The sequence below is a fragment of the Neomonachus schauinslandi genome, chromosome 8 (genome assembly GCF_002201575.2).
Source record: "Neomonachus schauinslandi chromosome 8, ASM220157v2, whole genome shotgun sequence".
Taxonomy (NCBI): Eukaryota; Metazoa; Chordata; class Mammalia; order Carnivora; family Phocidae; genus Neomonachus; species Neomonachus schauinslandi.
In genome coordinates this window covers 93,994,309-94,022,002 of record NC_058410.1, presented here as the reverse complement: position 1 = coordinate 94,022,002, position 27,694 = coordinate 93,994,309, and the positions used below count along the sequence as shown (strand labels likewise).

At 39.7% G+C, this 27,694-nt stretch overlaps 1 protein-coding gene and 1 pseudogene across 1 annotated transcript in view; both read left to right on the top strand.

Annotated features, from left to right (window-relative positions):
- Positions 1-27,694, top strand: part of PRIM2 (DNA primase subunit 2) — a 320,402-nt gene that overhangs the window by 18,662 nt on the left and 274,046 nt on the right.
- LOC110582198 lies at positions 23,501-24,604 on the top strand (annotated as a pseudogene).

The following is a 27,694-nucleotide window of genomic DNA, read 5'->3' as shown; positions in this document are numbered from 1 at the left end:
GATATTTGCAAATGACATATTTGATAAAGGGCTAGTATCCAAAGTATATAAAGAACTTATAAAACTGAACAGCCCCCCCAAATAATCTAATTAAAAATGGGCAGAAGATATGAACAGACATTACTCCAAAGAAAACCTGCAGATGGCCAACAGACACATGAAAAGATGTTCATCATCACTTACCATCAGGGAAATGCAAATCAAAACTACAATGAGATACCACCTCACACCTGTCAGAATGGCTAAAATCAACAACATGAGAAACAGCAAGTGTTGGTGAGGATGTGGACAAAGGGAAACCCTCTTGCACTGTTGGTGGAAATGCAAACTTGTACAGCTACTCTGGAAAACAGTATGCAGTTTCCTCAAAAAGTTAAAAATAGAACAAGCCTATGATCCAGCAATCATACTATGGGGTATTAACCCAAAGAATACAAAAACATTAATTCAGAGGGATATATGCACTCCTATGTTTGTTGCAGTATTATTTACAATAGCCAAATTATGGAAGCAACCCAAGGGTCTGTCCATTGATAGATGAATGGGTAAAGAAGATGTGGTATATATATGCAATGGAATATTATTCAGCCATCAAAGAGAATGAAATCTTGCCATTTGTAATGGCATGGATGGAACTAGAGAGTACTATGCTAAGTGAAATAAGTCAGAGAAAGACAAATACCATATGATTTCACTCGTGGAATTTAAGAAACAAAACATATGAGCAAAGGGAAAGAAAAAAGAGAGGCAAACCAAGAAATAGACTCTTAACCATAGGGAACAAACTGATGGTTACCAGAAGGGAGGGGGGTTGGGGGGGGTAGGTTGAATAGGTGATGGGGATTAGGAGTGCATTTGTGGTTATGAGCACCAGGTGATGTGTGGAAGTGTTGAATCACTATATTGTACCCCTGAAATTAATATAACACTATATGTTAACTAACTGGGATTAAAAAAGAACTTAAAATCTATTTTGGGTCTTGTTATTATAGGAGAGTGGAATTTATGGCACATATAGGCATACTTTTAACAAGTGTCTTGGCAGTCATGATTGGCTTTTAATATTCTGGTTGCTTCCAGTCTGTTTGCTATAATTACTGTATTTATATTCTGTTTCATTCTGCAGGTCATTTGAGGTGCATTATAATAAACATGCATTAAAGTAAGATGTAGAAATATGGATAAGATTGGAAAATTGAATGTAGGGAAAATTTATGTCTACATTTGTATGTCACCGGGGATCCTATGCAGTTTCTAAAAGGAAGAGTAACTTTTGGCTTTTTGTGTGACTTTTTGTTTTTTTAGTTCAGTGATTATTAGTTGTTGGGGGATAGGATGTAGGTAGTCCTCCTGGGTGATTTATCAGAACCTTGGTTGGAGGTGTATAGTATAAAAACATGTTTTTTTTTTTTTTAAAGATTTTATTTATTTATTCATGAGAGAGAGAGAGGCAGAGCAAGAAGCAGGCTCCCAAGGAGCAGGGAGCCCGATGCGGGACTCAATCCCAGGACCCTGAGATCATGACCTGAGCTGAAGGCAGACGCTCAACCATCTGAGCCACCCAGGCGCCCTGTTTTTGTTTTTGAAATAAACAGTGTGGAATATAAAACTTGATCAAGTGTTTGTAGCTGGTGCTGATTCATGGAGGAAAGAAAAGAGCGAGAAAGCATTGCAGGGGCTTGGCAGAAAAACCATTCCTGTGATAGATTGTATCACTTTACTAGCAGAGACCTTTTTCCTTCTTTTTCTGGTATACTCTCATGGCAGCTGATACTAGTAATCAAGGCACTTGAATTCAGGTACTTTTGATTAGCTTGCCAGTAGCTCCCTGTGGCTCTTCCCATTTCCCAACTTTTACCATTTCGTTACTGGGAACATGCACATTTTTCTTCACTTTGATTGGAATATTTGGTTTGTGTTTGAAACTGTTGTGCTAAAACAGGTGTCAGTGATGCTTTTAGACTCAAGGCAAAGCAGGGATTAGGGAAAAGTTATTAGCATTTATTGTATAAGCTCGTCTCTGATGTGTAATAGACCCTGCTGCCCAAGTTGAGGCAGAGGGAAATAGTGGGGAGTAGAGAGCCACAGGGCCATCTTGGCTTCCATGTTACAGAAGCTGGGTTGCTGGCACACACATCTTAGAGTCTACCTGGACTCTCCATTTGTATGCATTTGTTTATCTTTTCAGATTAATTAAAGCTGCAGTGACTTTTTTTAAAAAATATTTTTAAGTAATCTCCACACCCAATGTGGGGCTTGAACTTACAACCCTGAAGAGTCACATGCTCTACCAACTGAGCCAGCAGGTGCCCCTAAAGCTGCATTGACTTTTATATGGATCTGTTTCTGTAAAATAAATATATTTTTATATTAGAAGGAGATGCAGCGTTACAATTAAATTGCATTGTGTTTGCTTTGATGGAGAAATATGTACAGAAAAGGGAATAATTAATTTCTTTGCGAGGTTTTTTTTTTTTCTTAAATTTTTTGTTGTTTGCCATAGTTGATGTAAATTTATTGGATAAAAGTTTGAAGGAGGTGAATGAGGCCAGTTATCAGACTGGGACTCTTGTGTTGTATTTCTTGTTCTGACTGTGTTTTGATAATTTAGCTTTTGTAGTCTGTATTTGGATTTTTAGTGGATAATAGATTCTGAATTTTTAAGATACATAACATAAAACCTTAATGTGAAGTATTCAGAAAGGAAAAACTGATATTTTTCATTCTTGGATTTATGTGTAAATAATTTGTATTTTAAATCTGAAATTTCTAGGAAGGATTAGAAATGATTAATTATTGCTGTCTTGGGGGGGACATTTTGGATCTAATTGCTGAGTTGATTGACTTAACCTTGTGTCATATTAAAGGCGAATGAGTAAGGTCAAACATACTATTAACGATTTTTCAGTTGACCAGTTAGGGAAAGGTCAGGTTTTGACACCTGTCAGCCTCGCAGACAAAGGTTCTCTGTGCTCTTGCTGTTCAGAGTCTGATAGCTGTTTGTAATTTACCTTGATGTTTTAAAAAATCTTCTTAGGACAGTCAAAAAATATTTTTTACCTGATTTGAAATACCAGTGGATTTAATGGCAGTACAGTGAAGGTGAGCGTCTTAAAAGATATCAAGTGTATTCCATGTGTTACAAATGAGAAGTCCACTGCATGTTAAGTAGAACAACTGTTGTTCCATTGTCAAATATGTTCAGGAAGGGAGGTTTTTTTTTTTTTTAAGATTTTATTTATTTGACAGAGACACAGCGAGAGAGGGAACACAAGCAGGGGGAGTGGGAGAGGGAGAAGCAGGCTTCCCGCCGAGCAGAGAGCCTGACGCGGGGCTCAATTCCAGGACCCCGGGATCATGACCTGAACCGAGGGCAGATGCTTAATGACTGAGCCACCCAGGTGCCCCTGGAAGGGAGGGTTTTTGAGTGAAGGCATTGTGGTTGGTAACCTTATTACCTGGCTCACTGAAAACAAGTACTTGTAAAACTTTGGATTGCTTATTTTTACCTATTTTAAAATAATTTTCCTTGTCCTGAATCTGATATTTAAAATCTGTTTCTTATCCCTTGAAGTTTGGAATCTTAATTTCTTCTATATTAGAAATTATTTCATGTTATTTTTGGCTCAGTCCTTCTTTTCAGTGATCATGAATTAATGTTTAATTTGTCATTTGTTATTGGAAATGTCAGTTATGTGAATTTATTAGGAACTTCTGGATACTTCTCCCTAGTTAACATTGGAACATTGATTTTACATTGATTTAATAGTTTTACATGTTGAAGTTTAAAGTAGTTTTTGGTGTTCACTTGTGCATTAGTATTTCTTAGATACTTGCAAGTTGGCCTTGAGGTAGTCATGGTTTTCTGATCATTTTGGCCTTTATTGTTTTCATAGCTAGTTGATCTAGTTAGGGTTGTTGTAGCTCTTTTGGACTGTGCATTCATCATTGTGGTCAGCTCTTTCTATTACATAAAATAGGAAAATGCCATTCATTTGATATATATGACTCTCTCTGTAGCTACCCTCTGGGATATGTTTACAAGTTATTATAAGCCTAGTAATAAGTTGCAAAGCAATTTTAATGTGCTTGGAAAATCGAGAAATGTGTACTTTAATTTTCCCTCTGACGCGGAATAAATTTCAGCAATGGGGAGTCTGATGTTACAGCTGAGACAAAACACGCACATGTCAAAACGGACATCTAGTGGAACACACTAGAGAACAAATGTATTTGATGAGCATGGAAGCTTTTCATAGGACGTCTGACAAGCCATTGGCTATGACAGGAGTGGAAAGGGGGCCTGGAGAAGAGTGAAGTGGGATGGTAAGTACATATGATTAACCCTTGGCAACCCTGAGCTGAGAGCCCACTCCTCGGCTCCGTCTTTCCAGCTGGCTTCCCTACTCCGATACCTGGGAACTCTGCCGCACTCAGGCACCCTGGGTCTTTCTGTGACCCCGAGGGTCCTTAGACCACCCTGTCCCAGCGAGGGTTCCACCCCCCACTTAGCCACTAGAGCGACGTCCTTCAGTGGAGCAGACTTCTAAAAGTTCCGATTTTGTGCTCCGCCGCTCTATCACTGGCTGGTAGCGGCTGATGGAGGCCCCCTCCCCTGCCGTCTGTCTTCCCGTATATCGCCTCAGATTCACTTCTCTGCACGTCCCACCTTCCAGAAAGTGGTCGCTTTTCTGTTCAGAGAGTTGCTGCTATTCTTTTCTTTGATCTCCTGTTGAGTTCATAGGTGTTCAGAATGGTTTGATCCCTTAATCTACCTGAATTCCTGGGACCAGACGAAATTTAGGTCTCCTACTCCTCCGCCGTCTTGCTCCTCCTCCCACACATACTATTAACTCTTGTTGGAAATTCCAGACTTAAAAGGAACTGAGGGAGAAAGGATTAATAATCAGATGAAGGTTCAAGTTTATTTTCAGAGTGGGAAAGTAAACCATTTTATTTATTTATTTGTTTATTTATTTTTTATGATTTATTTATTTGAGAGAGAGAGCCCAGGGGGAGGGGGCAGAGTGAGAGAATCTCCAAGCAGATTCCCCACTGAGCGTGAAGCCTGATGTGGGGATCGATCCTACGACCCATGAGATCATGACCTAAGCTGAAACCAAGAGTCAAGTGCTCAACTGACTGAGCCACCCAGGTACCCTGTAGATCATTTTATATTCCAAGAATTTGAAGTGGGCAATTTTGAGTTGAATTGTCTAATGGATTCAAGCATGGTGCTGAGTGTTGAGTAAATGAGTTAATTTCCAGAGAAAATAGTAGTCAGTTCAAAAGATTTACCTCTATTTCTGTTTCATAAACATGAGGTAATCTTTAAGATGAGTACAGTAACATGGAATACTTACCTTTTTCAGGGTTAAATATTAGGTAATAGGTATATATATGTTCTATATGAAATGAGCTTTTTCTTTTGAACTGAATTTGAGGGATTATGCTGGTTAGCAGATTTCCATTTGTTCTGTATTCTTTATAGGAAAATTTATGATTTGCACAGAGCTCTTTATGTGTTTCTGTTGCAATTGCATACCTTTTTTTTTTTTTTAAAGATTTATTTATTTATTTATTTGACAGAGTGAGAGAGCACAAGCAGGGGGAACAGTAGAGGGAGAGGGAGAAGCAGGCTCCCCGCCAAGCAGGGAGCCCGATGTGGGGCTTGATCCCAGGACCCTGAGATCATGACCCGAGCCGAAGGCAGACGCTTAACCATCTGAGCCACTCAGGCGCCCCACCTTTAACTTATTTTCAAATGATGTAAGGGAAGGCATTAATAGGGCTTCCTTTCTATAAGCACACTCTACAAATATAATCCTCTTAACCTCATGTTGTTTTTTGACATCAGATAATTATGGAAGCTAACTTTGTATTGTTTCATATATATTTTTAGGTAGCTATAGTATTAGATTTGGAGAGTGAGGAAAAGGTTTATTGAATTCTTTTACTTAATTGAGGACTCACTGTTTATGCATATAGTTGTAAAAATACACCATAGCAGATGGTCTTTAGTGGCAATATTTTAGAAGTTCACAAAATTTGGATTTTCCTTATCAAGCTACAAAATTAGATTTTGCTCATTATAAGATAGTTTAAACCTAGAGATGCTATTACTAAATGTGAAACTTCAAGCTGAGTTACCCTTGAAGGCTAAAATTAACATACGCAAAAATTTTCAAATAACTTAACGAAAGTCATTTTTCTTTTTTAAAGTTTTTGTATAGCTTTTGAATACAGAATTCCTTGTATTCTTTTTTTTTTTTTTTTTTTTTTTTTTAAGATTTTATTTATTTGTTTGAGAGAGAGAGAATGAGAGACAGAGAGCAGGAGAGGGAGGAGGGTCAGAGGGAGAAGCAGACTCCCTGCTGAGCAGGGAGCCCGATGTGGGACTCGATCCCGGGACTCCAGGATCATGACCCGAGCCGAAGGCAGTCGCTCAACCAACTGAGCCACCCAGGCGCCCGAGAATTCCTTGTATTCTTATTGGTGATGACTTCATGCCTCTGACTTTGCCCTTGAAAAAGTATGCTGTAGCTTAGCTGAAGTTTCTCACCTAATAATGTTATATATATGTTGCTATTTAGATCCTAAAAGAATGAAATTAATTTACTAAATATCATTATAAGTGTTCTGATATTCTCTTTTTTTTTTTTTAAAGATTTTATTTATTTATTTGACAGATAGAGAGAACAAGTAGGCAGAGAGGCAGGCAGAGGGAGAGGGAGAAGCAGGCTCCCCGCCGAGCAGGGAGCCTGATGCGGGGCTCGATCCCAGGACCCTGGGATCATGACCTGAGCCGAAGGCAGCCGCTTAACCAACTGAGCCACCCAGGCGCCCCCTGATATTCTCTCTTTTACATTGTGTAGTGTTACTTATGTTTTCTGAAGGTCTTCAAAAAAAGACTGAATTTTTAAATGTATACTTTATTTTTTCAATCTGTAGTCTTCCTAACTTTTTCTTGTCTCCTGCTGCCCCCTCCTCCCTGAAAGTTTAATCCTTTTTAGTTGAAGTCCTGTCATGGACTAGTTCAGAGCCTAGATCAGAGTGCCGTACCCTAGGTCTTTGGGATGCGATTAAGAACCAGGGTTGTGGAAGGCTGATGGAGTTGCAGGAAAAAATCATTTTGTGTTGTTCTAGTCATTGAGTGGCTAAGTCTGAGTTGCAAAGGCAGGAGGAAGTAGTTGCCAGTTAGCCCAGGCCCTATCAGTATATCCATCCTTCTACTCCCCACCCTTCTGAAAACGGAGATAAAGCAGTTGAAATTCTTACTCTGTACTCCTTTCTCTCTCTTTACTCCCTCGTTGCCGCTGATTGTTAATCTCCTTGGCTTTCAGATTCCTGGTGCCTCCTCCAGCTATTGATACCTGCCAGCTCTCTGGCTTTTTCCCTGTTCATCTCTGCTCAGAGTGTGCTCTCCCAATTCCAGTGTTGCATGAAGCTTTTGGGCAAGAGAATACTTCTGTTGTCTATATTGGAGTCGAGTAGCCAAATATATTCCGGCTTCTTTTAGTTGATCCAGACAGTGTCACCTCTGTATGAATGTTAGAAAATCTGGAGGACTGTTTTGGAGCTTGCATGGGGTCCTTGTTCCCCAAGGAAGGAATACTTGTTGGTAACCTGAATGAGCAGTGGACTTATTAAGGTTTGGGTCTCCACGGTGATCTAAGGAGACAGAGGAGAGAAGTTAGTCACTAAATAGCTGACATTTGTTACGTGTTCACTGAATGCCAGGCACTAAGCTAAATGCTTTAAATGGATTATATAAATTAATCTGGACAGCAGCTCCATGAGGAAAGGTTAGAGAGGTGAAGTAACTTACCCAGAGTTAAACGCTAGAACTGGAACTCAAAAATCCGACCTGGAGGTTTTTGAAACGTGTATACCACAAAACATGTTACTAAATATATGAGCACATTTCCTCCCGGCTAGTCCTTAACTAGCAGTGAAATGAAGTGGAATAGCTGCTGACATTTAAGGTGACAGCGCCCATCAAAAGGGATACACAAACACAGGTGTGAGATTAGAGATTTACATTAATGTAGGAAATTAAAGCATTAACTGTAATTTTACTAAGATGTTTTATTTTAGCTGACAGTTCTTAGCAGAAATGGAAACACTATATTAAATATGCCATAAGTAGTTTTCCCAATATAATATGTGTGCTACCTCTAGGGAAAACATTATATTTACACAGCTCAGTTGTTGAAGGGCTCATTATCTTGACCATGGCTATTCTATACCCTATGTTGCTTTACTTCTCTGGTACTTTTTTTTTTTCCCCCCGAACATTTCTTTGGTCACATTGTATGTTTTAGTTCATGTTCAACAATAGACTCCTGTAATATTCAAAGGTCAGTGGAAGCCAAAATTCAGGAGTAGATTTTATGCTTGAGATAGGAATAATTTAACAGGGTGGTAAAAAGAAAGTTACAGGCTTGATGTGGTTTTGTTCTTGGCTTAGAAGAAAGGAGGAGGACCTTCTTTAGAGAGAGGTCCACTGGTTGTTTCAGACTGGGCCTTTTAGGAAGATAGCTTCTTGGTTCATTCTAGGGGTTCTGGACTCCAGGGGCTACTCTGCTAATAGATACTTTGGACATCTTTGTGGTATATTTCTGATGGTTGTAACAATGATTGGTGGGTGCTACAAGCGTTTAATAGGAGATGGGGATGCTGGAGTGTCTCCAATGCATTGGATAGTTCTGTACAACAATGTGTTTTTCCATGTCTTTATTGATTTTTTTATTGTTCCTTTAAAAAATTTATGTGGGGTAAAAAAATAAAAACAACAAAAAACCTGTTTCTCATGATCTGAATCTAGACCCAAACACTGTTTTATAAATATACATAAAGGGTTTTTTTTCCCCCATGGCTTTTGTGTACCCTGATAATTCCTGGAACGAAACTACTGTGTGAATTGATGGATAATTATGCTTTGTTTTGTTCCATATGTTTCTGTAAGTTCACCTTTTTGGAAAAGCACTTCACTGATGTGGCATTTGAGGCACCAACGCACACACTATACCAGTCTGCATTGGTGGAGGTTGCATTCACAGTGTTGCTAGGAATGGGTACAGTATTTACTTGATTATGACTTTTTTTTAATTTTTTTTATTTTTTATTTTTTTTAAAGATTTTATTTATTTGAGAGAGAGAGAGAATGAGAGAGAGAGAGCACATGAGAGGGGAGAGGGTCAGAGGGAGAAGCAGGCTCCCTGCCGAGCAGGGAGCCCGATGCGGGACTCGATCCAGGGACTCCAGGATCATGACCTGAGCCGAAGGCAGTCGCTCAACCAACTGAGCCACCCAGGCGCCCGACTTTTTTTTTTTTAAAGATTTTATTTATTTGACAGAGGGAGATAGTGAGAGCAGGAACACAGCAGGGGGAGTGGGAGAGGGAGAAGCAGGCTTCCTGCCAAGCAGGGAACCCGATGTGGGACTCGATCCTAGGACCCTGGGACCATGACCTGAGCTGAAGGCAGTCGCTTAATGACTGAGCCACCCAGGCGCCCCATGACATTTTTTTTTTTTAAGATTTATTTATTTGAGAGAGTGTGTGCATGTGAGTGGCGGGGAGGGGCGGTGGGAGAGGGAGAGAGAATCTCAAGCAGACTGCACACTAAACGCAGAGCTGGATGCGGGGCTCAGTGTCACGACTCTGAGACCACGACCTGAGCCGAAACAAGAGTTGGACACTTAACCGACTGAACCACCCAGGTGCCCCTTGATTATGACATTTAGTGCACTATGTGTGATTGTTAATGTATGTTAGTATTTGTTTTAGATTGCTTTTCTCTTTCTTTTATATTTCAGTTACGGAGTTACCCCTTTTTAAAAAACAGACTTTTTACTTCACTAACACTAAAGTAGCTGTCATCCCAGGCATATTGTTTCCATAATTAAGGTTATATCTGGATGTCTTACTATTATTTGTAAAAAATAATCTTCTTAAACCCTCTATATTGTGTAGTTCCAGTATGCACAACAACTGTGAGCATAGCACATGGAGACGGTCAAAAGTGGCATCAAAATAATACTTCTTTAGAGTCCCTTTCATAAGCAGAGTTCAAAACTCTTCATGTATTGTGGATGTAGAGCTTCCTAGTGTCCTAGTGGAACAGGGCAAGCAAACTTCTCAGATGAGGGGAATTAAGACTGGCTCTCTGCTCACAGATCATTTGGTGGGCCTGGGGTGGGACATTCAGTTCTTTCTGTTCCCTTTGGAGATATCTTAATAGAACATAGTGAAGGTGCTTTTTTCCTGAGATTATGCTGTTCGTATAGTGAGGTTTCTGGTCTTTGGATCACTTATGTGTAGAAATAATTCCTAGAAATTGTATTATTTATGGCGACTTAAAATAGACTTGAGAAATGTTAATCATAAGAATTCTAATTTTTAATTTATTTATATTTTAATGCATGGTGATGATGTGTATAAACAATAGAGGAATTCCAAGCACCAAACCATTGAGAGAACTTTGCCTTTGGACCTAGGGACTTATAAAATTTATATATTAACTTGTCAGTTTACAGGTTCCGAAGATAAACCTGAGGGATGGAATGGGTGGGTTAGGATGATCTCTTTCTTTTGCTTTGTGGGGGCTCACCAGCTGCTGGAGCTCTGTTCTGAGGACTGGTTGGTGATAGAGGGTCTTGGAACCTGCCTTTCTTTTTTTCTAGGAACAGCAGCCTGCTCTTCCTTAATGTAGTGTAGTACTCTTCTTTCCAGCTTGAACACACAGAGTTCTGTCATCCTATTTTTCCTAACCACAGCATAACTCCAGCATAACTCCTACTCCTCTGAGATCTTCTTTTTTTTTTTTTTTTAAAGATTTTATTTTATTTAATTGACAGAGAATGTGAGAGAGGGAACACAAGCAGGGGGAGTGGGAGAGGGAGAAGCAGGCTTCCCGCGGAGCAGGGAGCCTGATGTGGAGCTCCATCCCAGGACCCTGGGATCATGACCCGAGCCGAACACAGACGCTTAGTGACTGACCCACCCAGGTGCCCTTGGCTGTACATTTTTATGACAAGAAAGTTTGTAGTTATATTGTGGGGAAGGGGCGCCTGGGTGGCTCAGTCAGTTAAGCGTCTGCCTTTGGCTCAGGTCATGATCCCAGGGTCCTGGGATTGAGCCCCACATCAGGCTCCCTGCTCTGCGGGAAGCCTGCTTCTCCCTCTGCCTCTGCCTGCCGCTCTCCCTGTTTGTGCTCTCTCACTCTCTCTCTGTCAAATAAATGAGTAAAATCTTAAAAAAGAAAAAAAAAATTATGGGGAAGAGAGGGAGGGGAGGCTAGTGAGATAGGATAAGGGCAGGAAGGAATTGCTGAAACTTTTTGAGGAGTGGACTGACATGTTTTAATTTAGTATGATAAAAGAGAACCACAGTAGCTGAGTGAATAAGGAAGTCCAGAGTTGAGACCCAAGTTGAGATTTTTTTTTTTAAGATTTTATTTATTTATTTGACAGAGAGAGAGACATCGAGAGAGGGAACACAAGCAGGGGGAGTGGGAGAGGGAGAAGCAGGCTTCCCGCGGAGCAGGGAGCCCGATGTCGGCTCTATCCCAGGACCCTGGGATCATGACCTGAGCTGAAGGCAGACGCTTAACTGACTGAGCCACCCAGGCGCCCCCGAAGTTGAGATTTAAGATTGTCAGGTAATATTGGACACCACTTCATGTATCTTTAAGTGGGCCTGCCTGCTAGCTGACCATGAGAATGAGTCTATTAAAGCCTTAATGAGATTAATTAACACTAAGATCCTCAGAGTAAAAATAATTCCTCTTAATTGTGGTTGTTTCACATATCTACAGATGTGGTGAAATGGCACGGAACTGTACACATGCATTGTACCAACGTCATTTGTCCTGGTTTAGGTTTTGTACTCTAGTTATGTAAGATATAACCATTGAGGGACCCTGGGTGAAGGGTACAAGGGAACTCTCTGTCTTGTTTTTGCAACTTGTGGGTCTATAATTATTTTAAAATGAAAAGTTAAAAAAAATAAAAAGTTAAAGAGAAAAAGATTACCAAGTAGTAGAATGTTGAGACTTACGGCAGAGTTCTGTTGAGATGTTGCCAGTTTCTCTGTTAACAACAAGGAAAATTTGTTGAGTGAATGACCAAATGAAGGACTGAATGAGGGTCTGAAGTATAGAAGTGACTGTGGCGATGGAAAGAAGTGGGCCAACACGGTAGACGTGGAAGGAGCCTGAAGATTTGATTACTTAGTGGAATGTGAAATGAAGATGACTCCAAGCTATTTGGTAGATAAAGAATAGTGTATTAGTAATGGTAGGGAATATAGAAATAGGAGTATGTTTTTGGGATAGGATGGTATATTTGGTTGTGAATATACTGCTTATGAGTGCTGGTAGGCCAGTGGAGATAGGCGGTGGACAATTCAACATATAAGGCTGTGTTCAAGAGGTCATGGTTGAAAGTGTATAATCAAAATACATATGTAACAGTAGTATTTGAATCTGTGGAAAAGAAGATTGCTAAGGGAGAGTGTATGAGTGAGAAAATGTGGGAAAATCAATCTCATAATGGATTTTTTATGACCCTGGGTAAGTTACCTAACCTTTCAATGCCTCATTTTCTTCTACAGTAAGATAGAGAACATCTTAGTATATTCCTCATAGAATTGTTGTGAAACTGAAAGAAATTATCTATGTAAATTGCATAGTGCTTGGCACATTGTGAACACTAAAGGTTAGCTATTTTATTATTTAGTAAGCATTTTGCTTATGCATATGAAAACAGCAGACTCTAGGAGTTATATTGAATGTTTAAAATTAAACAAGTGATTTTTATTAGTGATATTTTTTATTTCTCAGATTAGAACTTTTTGGTGTTTGAAGGTCTGGTTAGTTATAATCTTGGAACTAATCTTTGTGGTTAATTACTTTAAGGCATTTTTATAGAAACGTGTTACTTTTTTTGGACTGTTAATACCTCTGTGATGCAAACTTTTTGGTACAGTACTTTTACCTTCACTTTACTCCTGTTTCTTAATTATGTAATTCCTTCACCTTTTGGGACTTGGAGATAAACTCTTGGTTGAATATATAATATTTTTGTTTAATTAGGTTGAGAGTAGGGTAGATGAGGGATGATGATATTAAAACTGAATCTAGTACTGGACAAGTTTCTGCCAATGAGGATGGGATACAAGGAACCCCGTTGTATTTGGCTTTTGTTTCTTTTCTCTTTGACAGGATTATTATGCTCTAGAAGTGTCATTTGGGGGAGCCAAAGCACTGTACTTTAACTTCCAATGGTCCGATCAGTGCAGAAGGGAAAAAAGTAGTGAAATGAATTGAAGTTCATGCTTTGCATGTGTTTATATGTCTCTTCCTTCTGCTTTAATAGTAAAAGGCTACTGGGGTTTGTTAAATAGCAAATGAATTAAGACTAAAGGTTGGGCTTTTATATTCCTAGAGTTTTAACTTTTTACATTTGCCTTTTAGTTGCCCTATTGATAATTCAAGGGTTAAGAGAAATAAGTTTTTTTTGGCTGGATGTATATCATATCATTTCAGAGCTATAGTTGCTCCAAATTAGGCTGTTGATGCCGTGTCTGAGACCCACTATGAAATACTAAAAGAACAGTTTTTGGAATGTAGGCTTGATTTTTCCAGTCAATGAACCGACTAATATTTTCGTAGTGCCTGTAGATGCAAAACACTAAATTATATTAAAAATATTGCCACTTCAGTAAGTCCTTAAAGAAACAATTTTGGTACTGTTTGGTTGATTAGTGTACATCAGAGCTATTGTTTGGGCTCTCCAAATACAGGTTGTTCAGGAATGCAGTCGGATCTGCATATAAATGGATTGGAATTTGGATTTGGAAAGGATAGCTTCTTGTTCTGTGTCAGTTTTCATTTGGTAAGTTGTATATTCTTTAAAGTGAATTAGAATTTATTTGAGTGTTCCTTTTTTTTTTTTAAAGATTTTATTTATTTATTTGACAGAGACACAGCGAGAGAGGGAACACAAGCAGGGGGAGTGGGAGAGGGAGAAGCAGGCTTCCCGCCGAGCAGGGAGCCCGATGCGGGGCTCGATCCCAGGACCCCGGGATCATGACTTGAGCCGAAGGCAGACGCTTAACGACTGAGCCACCCAGGTGCCCCTGAGTGTTCCTTTTTAATATAAGCTTGACATGATTATTTTTCTTTCTATTTATCACTCCCTTTGACACACATGCACGTGCACACACACAAAAGAAGAGCTATGGTTTGGGTAGTATTCATAGCAGGATAAAGATAATTTATTTGAAGTTTGTAGTAGGTTGCTATCTTTAGTCATGAGAAAAGTCTACTTTCAAATTTCACTGCTTCTTTTTGGTAAGAGGATTAGTTCTAGAACAGAGGGGCGATTTCCAAGACCATGTCTTCATCAGAAGCTGGAGTTTAATATATGTTAGAAAAGATACACGCTTCCTCCACCATCTCTTAAGCTCTTGCTATTTATTATCTGACTTGTTTATCCAATCCTGGAAATTGGTACCTTTGGTAGCTAATGGGGTGTTTTGGTCAGTTAAGAGTGGAGATACTTTAAAAAAAAAAAAAGTCAGCATCACTGTGTGTGAGAGAATGTACTGCCTGTAGATAAAAGTAATGGCTTATCTTGTTTTTTTTGTGATGGCCCCTTTGCTACTTTATTGTCCTGTGGTCTCTTTCTAACAAAGAAAATTGACAAGTTACTTACCTTTTTATGAGTGCTTTTCTTGAAAACTGTATGATTGAATGTTTAGTGAAATTAACCTTCTGCAGTACTTAATGGCAGCAGAGAGATGCTTGCTTCTTCCTTCCTTCCTTCTTAAAAATGCTGTTTGAATATAGTTTGGGTGAGTTGACCTCTGAGGTAGTTGATGGAGAGAATTGAAATGAAAAATTTTTTTCTCTTCTGAGTATTGTGTTAATTTGCCCCAAATGACATAATTAGCTTAAATGTTGTGAACTGTTAGGTTTTAGCCAACTAAGCTGAATTTAATTTGTATGTCTTTATTTTTACTGTAGATGGGGTAAACTTTGATAATTAATAGAGATTTAAAGGAATATCTAACTGATAAATTCACCCTGTTTCACCTTCTTAAACCTAAGAAGCATAATTTGGCTAAATTATGCAAAATGCTAATTAAAGGGTTTAATTTGCTAATCATCTCAGTTTGATTAGAGGCAGATGCTGATTATCTGCACAACTCTAAATGGATCTTTCAGAGATGGCTTTCATTATTTAAAATCAACTTGTCAAACTAATTAAGACATAAATTTAAGGAATAACAAATACCAGTAGTTATCTGTAGACTTTCAGTATAATGCAAGGTTGGATAATTCACAAATGCTGTGCATCAGAGACTTGGTATATACAGTGTCATTAGGCAAAAGATGGTGTACATAGAGAACATTGGGTTCTTTCCCCTAATACCCTTTGAGTCATTTAAAAATGATTGCTACATGCACCAAAACCCATAAAATACCTAGGAATAAACCTAACCAAAGAGGTAAAAGATTGGTACTCTGAAAACTATAGAACGCTTATGAAAGAAATTGAGGAAGACACAAAGAAATGGAAAAACATTCCGTGCTCATGGATTGGAAGAACAAATTTTATTAAAATGTGTGTACTACCCAAAGCAATCTACATATTCAATGCAATCCTTATCAAAATACCACCAGCATTTTTCACAGAGCTGGAACAAACAGTCCTAAAATTTGTATGGAACCAGAAAAGATCCTGAATAGCCAAAGGAAGGTTGAAAAAGAAAACCAAAGCTGGAGGCATCACAATTCCGAACTTCAATCTGTATTCCAGTGCGTAATTATCAAGATAGTATGGTACTAGCACGAAAACAGACATGGAGATCAGTGGAACAGAACACAGAACCCAGAATGGACCCTTAACTGTATGGTCAACAATCTTCAACAAAGTAGGAAAGAATATCCAATGGAAAAAAGTCTCTTCAACAAATGGTGCTGGGAAAATTGGACAGCCACCTGCAGGAGAATAAAACTGGACCACTTCCTTACACCATACAGAAAATAAATTTAAAATGGATGAAAGACCTAAATGTGAGACAGGAATCCATCAAAATCCTAGAGGAGAACCACAGGCAGCAACCTCTTTGACCTCGTCCATAGCAACTTCTTCCTCGACACGTCTCTGAAGGCAAGGGAAACAAGGGCAAAAACTGAACTATTGGGACCTCATCAAAATAAAAAACTTCTGTACAGCGAAGGAAACCATCAATAAAACCAAAAGGCCACCGATGGAATGGGAGAAGATACTTACAAATGACATATTGGAGAAAGGGCTAGTTTCCAAAATGTATAAAGAACTTATTAAACTCAACACCAAAAAATAAATAATCCAGTTAAGAAATGGGCAGAAGACATGAACAGACTTTTTTCCACAGAAGATCTACAAATGGCTAACAGACACATGAAAAGATGCTCAATATCACTTATCATCAGGGAAGTACAAATCAAAACCACATCGAGATACCACCTCACACCTGTCAGAATGGCTAAAATTAACAAGTTAGGAAACAACAGTTGTTGGTGAAGATGTGCAGAAAGGGGAACCCTCTTACACTGTTGATGGGAATGCAAGCTTGTGCAGCCACTCTGGAAGACAGTATGGAGGTTCCTCAAAAAGTTAAAAATAGAGCTACCCTATGACCCAGCAGTTGCATTACTAGGTATTTATCCAGAGGATACAAACATAGTGATTTGAAGGGGCACATGTACCGCAGTGTTGATAACAGCAACAATATATCAACAATAGCCAAACTGTGGAAAGAGCCCAAATGACCATCGACTGATGAATGGCTAAAGAAGATGTGGTGTATATATACACAATGGAATATTACTAAGCCATCAAAAAGAATGAAATCTTGCCGTCTGCCAACAACGTGGATGGGACTAGAGTGTATTATGCTAAGCAAAAATAAGTCAGTCAGAGAAAGACAAATACCATATGATTTCACTCATGATGTGGGATTTAAGAAACAAAACAGATGAACATAGGGGAAGGGAAGGAAAAATAAGATAAAAACAGAGAGGGAGGCAAACCATAAGAGACTCTTGACTATAGGGAACAAACAGAGTTGCTGGAGGGGAGGGGGATGGGGGGATGGGCATTAAGAAGGGCACTTGTGATGAGCAGTGGGTGTTGTATGTCAGTGATGAATCACTAAATTCTACTCCTGAAACTAATATTACACTGGGTGTTAACTAATGTGAATTTAAATAAAATCTTGGAAGAAAAAAAATAATTGCTATACATACATATATAATAACAAAAAATTATAAGAACCTCAGTTGTGTAAGATAAGCTAATAAAATTTGGAATACTGGAATTTTATTAAAATGAATAAGTGCAGATTTTGGTCTGATTCTTTATATGTAGTGCGAGTGGTTTAGGGGTGTGTAGAGATAGTTCCTAGATTGACAACTGGACAGTTCCTGATCATGGGTTATTTTCTATCTCCCAGAAGATTAAAACAATTTATTGTGTAATAGTTTTAAAGGGTAATAGAATGCTGTGGGTTTTGTAACTACTTAGACCAATAGAATTTGGTGGAAGTGACACTGTTACCAGTTTCTGGGTGCAGACCTTAAGAAACTGGCAGCTTCTACTTCCTTTGTCGGACATACTTTCTTTGGGAATCCTGAGATGTCATGTAAGAAGTCTGACTAGATTTGCTGAGATCTGCTTGCTGGAGACGTCTGTTCTGAAGCCTGGCGTAAAGTGGCAGCTGCCATACTGGAGAGGCCACGTCTCAGCACTCCTCGACATTCCCAGTGGAGCCCAGCTGTTTAGCCATCTCTGCCACGGTGCCAGACATATGAGTGAAGCCATCTTGGACTCTTCAGTCTTTTCATCAGCTCAGGACCCCAAGTGACGTCATTTGATGCCACATGGAACAGAGGAATTGTATCCTTTCTGAATTTCTGACCAACAAAATTGGGAGAAAATAAAATGGTTGTTGCTTTAAGCCGCTAAGTTTTAGGGGTAATTTATTATGCAGTGATATGTAACTGGAAATGGTAGCTAAGCTAGAGCTTCTGACTTCTTAAATTTGAACAGAAGCCGAAACAGTGTACCCTAAATGCTCTAAAACAACTCTACCATGATTTGGAAAGACTATGAAACGTAATGAAAATTATGTAACTCAGAACTATGGTTAATAGTATGGAAAATGAAATTCTGATCATTAGGTAAGTAGAGAAGGTAACTCTGAGGGAGTTCAGATTACTCAGAAGGGAGAGAAATGGGAACATTCTTGATTAAATGCTTTCCACTTTTCAGAAGTTTGGTGAAGCTGCTTCAACAGAGTTAGCTGAGAAGTTTATGGCTTTTTAATTTTGAAGAGATGCTTGCTGCATTTCTGAATCTTGCCGGGAGTCTGAGAATCCTTTGAGGTCTTCTTGATTTCCAGAGAGACCTTTTTATGTTTCAGGACCCGGGAAAGAGCGGTAATAAGGTATAAGGTAGTTGATGTTTTTAAACAGTGTTCTTACCCTCTCATGAGTTTGCCAAAATTTAGAGTGGTCCAAATTAATGACTTCATTTCAGAGTATAGATTGTGGAGAGTCCTTTTTGCTTGCTACACTCAATTCAGCGAAGAGATGGTGAACTAAGAGATGTGGTTAGGGCTCTGTGTAGGTGCTATGGGGGATTTAAAGCACTTTCTTAAATAGAAAGGGTTAAATAAGAGAGTAAAAGCAATCATAAGTTATACAGGCTCCTTGATTTTTGTGTGCTGTTTTGAAACGGTTGCAGATTTCTATTTTCTTTTTAATTTTCAGCATTTAATGGTTTGTATTGGTTCTCAGTATGTGGAGTTTGGATTATGGTAGTTAAGGGAGAAATTCTAATTCATATGGAAAATCTTGGAAATGATCTCTTATTGAAAAACTGAAAATGGATCGGGGCGCCTGGGTGGCTCAGATGGTTAAGCCTCTGCCTTCGGCTCAGGTCATGATCCCGGGGTTCTGGGATCGAGCCCCGCATCGGGTTCCCTGCTCCGCGGGAAACCTGCTTCTCCCCCTCCTTCCTGCTCGAGCTCTCTCTCACTATCTCTGTCTCTCTCAAATAAATAAATAAAAAAAAACAAAACAAAACAAAAACAACTGAAAATGGATTAAAAAACCTTTAAGTCCAGGGAAGGAGGAGAGTAGAGGCCTAATAAGGCCTAATAAAACCTTTTTGTGTTAACAGACACATTACTGCTATTATAACACTTTGCTTATGGAACAGGAGAATCAGGGATAAATGTAGTACATATACAACTGTTTGAATTTGCTGCTTAGCTTTCTGGATTCCTTAAGCTGTATCACTTTTGGGTTGTAATGATCTTACTGGAGGCAAGAAACAAAGTGAACAAGATGATTCTCATATATGTGTCCCGAGGCTGCTGTTATTTATTTCTACAAAATAGAAATAATAATTTTGTCTTTTTTCTTTTTTGGTAACTCAAAGTTAACATTAGCAAGGAAGATATAGATAAGGAACCAAGTGACTGGTATTTTAAGAGATCAATGTCAGGATCATTACAGAGAACAACATAATGGCTCTAGAATGTATGAATTCAGTGTTTTCTCTTTTCGCAATTTTGAGCATATAGAATGAAAATGGCCACACTTAGGTGGGGTAGGAGTTTAGCTTTGGAAGGAGAAGCTTATACTACAATATGGATAAAATACATAATTACAGTATTACAAGAATGAGGGCTGTTATGGGGAGGGTGACATGATTATCTGTTCTTCAAGGCAGAAATGAGCTCTTTTTTCCCTATTTCTGATGTAGAGGAGTAGAAGGAGAGCTGTGACTTGATGGCGTACAGCGGAGTGGCCTCTGTGTAGTGCAGCTAGTGCTGCTTCCCCTCACGTCTGGTGTTGGCAGTGCTTGATAACCGGATGTCCCTGAATAACACCAGCCTTTCTCGGTGGTATCATGGCTGCTTCCTGTATTTGAATCCGTATTTTCAGTGCAGATGAAACACATGAATGTTTTAGGAATGGAATTAGAGCACTGTAAGTTGAGGTAGGAGTATAAGCAAGGGAAGGAAGCTCTTGATGGACTTTGAAGTATGACAAATGGATGAGTAGCCTCTTTCTTCCTTGATGGAGGGTAAATGTATAAGATGATGGGGAACGCTTGTCTAAATCCCTGTCAGCATTAGGAAGTGGCTTGGAGGGACTTGAATCTACCTGCCTCTTTCCTACTAAGGTACCCAAATTAACACAGTTTATAGAAAGTGTGCTTGCTATGCAGATGTATCTTTAAGCTAAGTCCCTAGCTACCAGAATTCTACTCTCAGGTATATATGACATAGAAAATGACATAGCTACTGATGTCCTTCATAGTACTTTATACTTAATATTTGATAATGCTTTATGTATATCCAGCATTATGTTCTGCATTATGGAGGATTTATAACATTTGTGGTTTGAGAGAGTAGAAAGAGACTGTTTTCATGAAACAGAGAACAAGGCAAAATAATCACATGCCAGAATGTTTGATACAGTCTCTAAGAGTTATGAAAAAGTAAAGAGGATATTTGCTACAGACTGGATTAATCTAGGAAGGTGTCATTGAGCTGACAGTATTTGAACTGAATCTTAAAAGATAAGGCAGAAAGGGGGTAGCAGAGCTATTTGGGTGGGTGGGATATTGTGCCAACTACACCATCAAATGTTTGAATAATTTTCTGAGGAACTGAAAATGTTGAACTGGGTCAACAGATAGGAAACCTTTGTCAAAGCCATAAAACTGCTTTCTAATATTTTCAGTTGCAAACCTATGTATTTAAACATTTCTTGGAATAAATACCTCCTTTCTCTTTACCCCAGGCAGGAACAATAGCTAGTATTCTCACTGTTTGAATTTCAAATAATATAATGGAAATGTAAATTTAGTAATAAGACTTGATTTCCCATGGCCTGTAAGAGGAAATGATAACAAATCAATTTGACTTTATTTTTCATTCTCCATTTGCTTGAATAAACATAGATGCATCATTGGTCCATACTGACTTTTTTTTTTAAATTTTTTATTTATTTAAGTAATCTCTACACCCAACATGGAGCTCGAACTCACAACCCCAAGATCAAGAGTCGAATGCTCTTCTGGCTGAGCCAGCCAGGCACCCTGAGTCCATACTGACTCTTTTTTTTTTTTTTTTTAATATATATATATATATTTATTTATTTATTTGAGAGAGAGAATGAGATAGAGCATGAGAGGGGGGAGGGTCAGAGGGAGAAGCAGACTCCCTGCTGAGCAGGGAGCCCGATGCGGGACTCGATCCTGGGACTCCAGGATCATGACCTGAGCCGAAGGCAGTCGCTTAACCAACTGAGCCACCCAGGCGCCCCCATACTGACTCTTAAGCAAGTTTCAGCCTTTCCTCCCCAGGCAAGTAAAGCCATATTTTTGTAATCTGCTGTTAGCTGCTTAACTTGGAAAGCTTCAGTTTTTACCATATCTTTCATGAATTAGAGTTTGGCTGCCTCTCTTCCATTCATCTTGAAAAAATGTCCAAAGTGCTATGTAGTTTTAAAACTTAGAACCAAGTAAAGTTGAACAATTTTCTACTGGGCTACACTGTAAAAATGGAAAAGGAAAATTACTTTGTTTTGTTTTGTTTTAAAGATTTTATTTATTTATTTGAGAGAGAGAATGAGAGAGAGCACATGAGAGGGGGGAGGGGCAGAGGGAGAAGCAGACTCCCTGCGGAGCAGGGAGCCCGATGCGGGACTCGATCCCGGGACTCCAGGATCATGACCTGAGCCAAAGGCAGTAGCTTAACCAACTGAGCCACCCAGGCGCCCTCTTTTGTTTTTTTTTTTTTTTGAAGACATTTGCCAGTTGGAACCTCAGCAAAGATTGAGTTTGGGAGGCCTTTAATTGTGCACCAAAAGGTTATTGCAGAAGATAACATAAGGGAGATGTCATAAAGAAGAAAATTTGAAGCTCAGTAATAGAAAGCTGTGTGAAGAAATAGGCATTCTGCCAATTAACTGGTTGCTTGAAATAGTTTGGAATTAAAGAAACAGTTGCAAATTTCAGACACTTGATTAACTTAGTTCATAGGGAAACTGGTGAGTGGGGAACAAACTTCCGGGTATAGTAGTTTTATTTTTATTTTATTTTTATTTTTTATTTTTTTTAAAGATTTTATTTATTTATTTGACAGAGAGATAGAACAAGTACGCAGAGAGGCAGGCAGAGGGAGAGGGAGAAGCAGGCTCTCCGCTGAGCAGGGAGCCCGATGCAGGGCTCAATCCCAGGACCCTGGGATCATGACCCGAGCCGAAGGCAGCCGCTTAACCGACTGAGCCACCCAGGCGCCCCCCGGCTACAGTAGTTTTAAAGCAGACTTACTATTCATTGCAGTTTTGCTCCAAAATGTTTAGTTTTTATAAAGTTTAATAATGTAAAATCAGAAGAATTGTTAGTCTGATATTTTATGTTAAACCATTGAAATGAAATTCCAAGTGTGTTTGGGTGAAATGAATTATAATCATAGGAGTTCAGTCTTGAACTGTTGACTGTCTCAGCGGTTAGTAAATATTTCCGAAACTGGGCATAGAGTGATCATGAGTGTGTGTAGGAAGGATATCCAACAAAGCATATAAATGGTACCTGACCCTTGGGTCTTCTTATCTGTTGAGTAATCATGACACAATTATATAAATAACCAATTAATAATAATAAAAATTTATGCGTATCAGGGAGATGTACAGGAGAACATTAAATGTTCATCTTTCCATAAATGTCCAGCTCTTCTTATGTTGCATTAGTTTGAGGTGAAGTACATTTCTTTAAGGTTTTATTGCTATACTTCTTTTATCTTTTAGGCATTGTCACACAAACCAAAAAGCAAGAAAGGAGATTGCATTCTTTACTGAAAGGTATTTTTGCTGGATGTAGAATTTTAGGTTGGCAGGTTCTTTTTCTTGCAAGATTTTATTTTATTTTATTTATTTATTTATTTATTTTTAAAAAGATTTTTATTTATTTATTTGAGACAGAGAGAATGAAAGAGACAGAGAGAGCACATGAGAGGGGGGAGGGTCAGAGGGAGAAGCAGGCTCCCTGCCGAGCAGAGAGCCCGATGCGGGACTCGATCCAGGGACTCCAGGATCATGACCTGAGCCGAAGGCAGTCGCTTAACCAACTGAGCCACCCAGGCGCCCGCAAGATTTTATTTTTAAGTAATCTCTACACCCAATGTGGGGCTCCAACTTACAACTCTGAGATAGAGTCGCATGTTCTACCGACTTAGCCAGACAGCCTTTTTTTTTCTTTAAAGATTTTAAGGTAGGTGCTTTTCTTTTAACATGTTTAATATATAGAATTTTTCTGTCTTCTGGCTTCCATTTTTGCTATTGAGAAGTCAGCTGATAGTCTACCTGTAGCTCCCCTGAGAATAAGATAGTCACCCTCCTATTGTGATAGCCCACACTGAGATACCATGGATCTATATGGGGGCCAGGATCGCTATGAGGACTGAAGCAGCAGAGATTATGGCAGAGAGTATGATTCCAGGATAGGCAGTAGCAGAAGAACATTTGGTAGTGGGTACTGTATGGATGACAACTACAGAGGAGGTGGGGACCGCTATGAAGATGGATATGACAGATGAGATGATCGGTCATGGAGCTCCAGAGAGGATTACTCTCAGAATAATTACGGGCATGATGATAGAGGTCCTCCTCCCCTCTCCCCTCCCTCCAAAAAAAACAAACAATGTAAAGCCTTGGAGTACTCCTAAGGAAGATGATTCCTCTGCTAGCACCTCCCAGTCCACCTGAGCAACCTCTGTCTTTGGAGGGGGAAAGCCTGTCGACACAGCTGCTAAAGACTGAGAAGTAGAAGAGTGGCTGCAGAAGGAGCGGGAGAAACTGAAAGGCCAGCTGGATGAGCCAAAACTGCAACAATGGCCTTGGGGGAGACACCCAAGCTGGCGAAGTGAAGAAATTCAGGAACAGAACAGTCCTGGACAGGAAGTGAGCCATCACAGACTGGGACCTCAGCCACAGCTGGGAGAAATGCAGGAAAGAGAGAGAGGGAGAAGTCTCTAGAAAATAAAACACTCAATAAGGAGGAAGAGTGTCCCTCTCCAACTTCTAAGCCTCCCAAACCTCAACAGCCTCTAAAGGTAATGCCAGCCCTTCCACCAAAGGAGAGTGCTTGGGTGATGCGAAGTCCTAACCCTCCTGCTCGATCTCAAAGCTCAGACACAGAGCAGTAATTCCCACAAGCGGTGGGGGGAAAGTAGTTCCGGATCAACCATCTGAGGAAGGAACAGCAAGGAAAGATGAAAATAAAGTAGATGGGGTGAGTGTCCCAAAGGGCCAAAGTGGGAGCTCCAGCTGCAGTCCAGGAAATGGAGGGAACAAAGACCACTGGAAGGAGTCAGACAGGAAAGATGGCAAAAAGGATCAGGACTGCTCATCTGCACCAGCCAAAGAGACCTGAAGAAAATCCAACTTCCAAGTTCAGTTCTGTAAGCCGATATGCTGCTCTCTCCGTTGGTGGTGAAGATGAGAATGAAGGAGAAGATTATACCAAATAGACCTCTGCATCCTATACTTTCTCCAGGTCTCTTCACCCTGGAATATTCGAGAGCAGATCAAACCTCTTTCCAGACAAGACAGTAAAACTCACCATCTCCTCGAGACCTTTCTTTGAAAAAAAAACAAAAACAAACCCGAAATGAAATGAAATTCTTTTGCACACTGCTGCAGCCTTTAAAATATTGAAATAACTGGAGAATTGCCAGTGTAGCTAGAGAGAAAGAGACGTACAGCTTTTCATGGAAAAGTTGTGCATTTTTATGACACATGCAGTTGCCTGTGTGATTAGTGCCGGGGAGGGGCTGGGGAGGCCTCCATTTAATAAAATGGCGGTGACATGATGCAGTGTCTGGAATCCGGTTGGGCAGTAGGGCAGGCTTAAGGAAGAGTGTGAGATTTCTTTTTATTTATTTATTTTTTTTAAAGATTTTATTTATTTGACAGAGAGAGACAGCCAGAGTGGGAACACAAGCAGGGGGAGTGGGAGAGGGAGAAGCAGGCTTCCCACAGAGCAGGGAGCCCGATGCGGGGCTCGATCCCAGGACCCCGGGATCATGACCTGAGCCGAAGGCAGATGCTTAACTGACTGAGCCACCCAGGCGCCCCAGAGTGTGAGATTTGTACCTCTTAATTCTTATTATCCTGTTGTGACATAAATGAATTCTCAAACTTTATCTGAATAAATTTTCCATCCTTGGAAAGGTAGGTTTAGTTTCTGAAGTTGTTTTTGTCTCCAGGAGGCTGCCTGCCCCTCCTCTTAGTTAATTCTGAGTTCCTGGGACCAGCCTGGGGGAATTCCTTCATTTTTACCCCTCAGGGGGGTAGTGGGGAGGGACTCTATCGGCCACTAAAGAATAGGACTGCTTGGTGACCAAAATAAGTGGGAGAATCGTGGTTTGAAAAGAAGCTGTGGGGAGGTGGCACATTATTTTGCACGAGTGATCGGGGGAGCTGGTATGACCAGTGGTGAACACTGGGGCAGAAGGCACGTGGGGGTCGTCTTGTATAAGAAAGGGTTTTGCCCTTTGTTAAACAGCATCCCTTCTGAAAGTTCTGAGATTTTGGACTTTTGAGATCTCGAAGCTTTAAAAATCCTGTCCTGGTCTTATGTTCCCTCGTGCTACTCCTTGCTGTTACCTCCCAAAAAGGCAGTTTCTGTTTAAATCACATACGTGCTCTAGGCACTCTGTATTAGCCCCAGGGAACAGAAGCAAATGAGGAATCACTGCTTTTCTTCAGGAGATCTTGGCTTTTTCATGTCTTTGACTCTCACTCCTTCCCTCCATTCCTATTCTACTTCTCTGACCCCTTTTATACAGCAGAAAACTCTGGAATTAATGGCCTTAGGTAGTGAGTGAGGGTTGATAAATAGGGACAGGTAAGTTGTGAGCCATTCTTACAACCATGTTTGGGGCTTTTGTTTTTGTTTTTACACGTTTCCCTCTCTCCACGGAAATCCCACACCAGTGTTTGGATTTATAATGTGGCCTCAACCAATGTGTGGGTTTATTTGTTTGTTTGTTTTAACATCCCTTGAGAGAGAACAAATGATAATGGAGAGAACTGTTTAACAAGGTCCTTGTTTCTTTTGCAGCATATTAGCTGAACTTGTGTGCTTTTATGTGCACTTTTGTATGGTCAGCCTAGTAGACAGTATCCTTATGGGTGTTATTGGTACCTGCAGAGAAAATGACACCTTAGTCTCTTGTTTACAAGCCCTTCTCCCATCATTCCTAGGTTAGACCCTGCCTAGCCCTGCAGACATGTTGGTTTATGAGTGCTGTAGCAGTGCGCATAATGAATCATTTACCCAGTGGACATAAAATACCACATGAAGAACTTTAAATAATTGGCTTGGATTGGCCAGTAGCCAGGAAGTGGCTTTCAGAGAGAGATACCCAAGGCTGAAAGTTTTTTTTTTTAAAACTCTTTGCTGTAGAGGATGAAAAGGTAGGGTTTGCCTTCTTCAGGTCTACTCCTTCCAAATAGTTGTGTCCAAAAAAAGCTGTTTTTTCCCACTCCCCTTTCCTGCTCCCCTTCCCCCCCGTTAAAACAGAAATGGGGATTATGTCCTGCTCCTTAATACATGTAAGATTTGTACAAAATACCTTCTATGAAAATGATTTGTAAACTGTAGACTTATTACCTGGGAGTTGTCTTGAGATGTAAAATCCCATCCTTTGAATTGTGGGTTTTTCTTTTTGTTGTCTCCAAAAAAAATCTGATCTTTAAAGTTCAAAAAAAAAAAAAAACCCAAAAAAACACAAAACACAGCTACCTTGCTTGTTGTCTCCTTTTAAGATACTCTGATTCACTTCTGCTTGATTTAAATGTTCTGTTTGTTGAGCAGTGGGATTCTTTTTATTTTCTCACGTTTCACTAGGCTTCTTGAATCTCTCGAGTGGTGCTCTTGTCCTTATTCTTTATTCTCTGCCTGGGATTCCAATCCAACGTATTTTAGATCTTCTTAGTCGGTTCTTCACATCTCATTCTAATATCTGCATTTTCCTTTTTATTCTTTATCTGTTGAATTATAGATTATTTCTCTTGAACCATTTCCCATTTTATTTCTCTATTGTTTTGTCAGTTCTGCTGCCATTAGGTTTTAAATTTTGGCTATTGTAATTTCTAGAAGTTCTGTTTGGTTCCTTTAAAGATCTGCTATGTTAGGGGTGCCTGGGTGGTGCAGTTGGTTAAGTGTCCTATTCTTGGCTTCTGCTCAGGTCATGATCTCGGGGTCATGAGATTGAGCCCCATGTTGGGCTTCCCACTCAGCAGGGAGTCTGCTTGAGATTTTCTCTTCCTCTCCCTCTCCTCCCCCCCCCACTCCCTGTGCAATTGCTCGCTCTCAAATAAATCTTAAAAAAAAAAAAACTGTTAAATGGATTTTTGTTCTTTGCAGTCAGTTTAAAATTTGTTGTCTATAAATGTAGATTGCTTTTTAATCTGTGTCTGATAATTCTAAGATTTAAAATTTGTGTGGTCAGTTTTTGCTGTTGTTTGTGCTTGTTTTTCACTCCTGTTTTGTTTCCTTGTGTGCCTGGTTATCTTTAACTGATTATTGCCCTTATATAGTTTTTTTCGGGGGT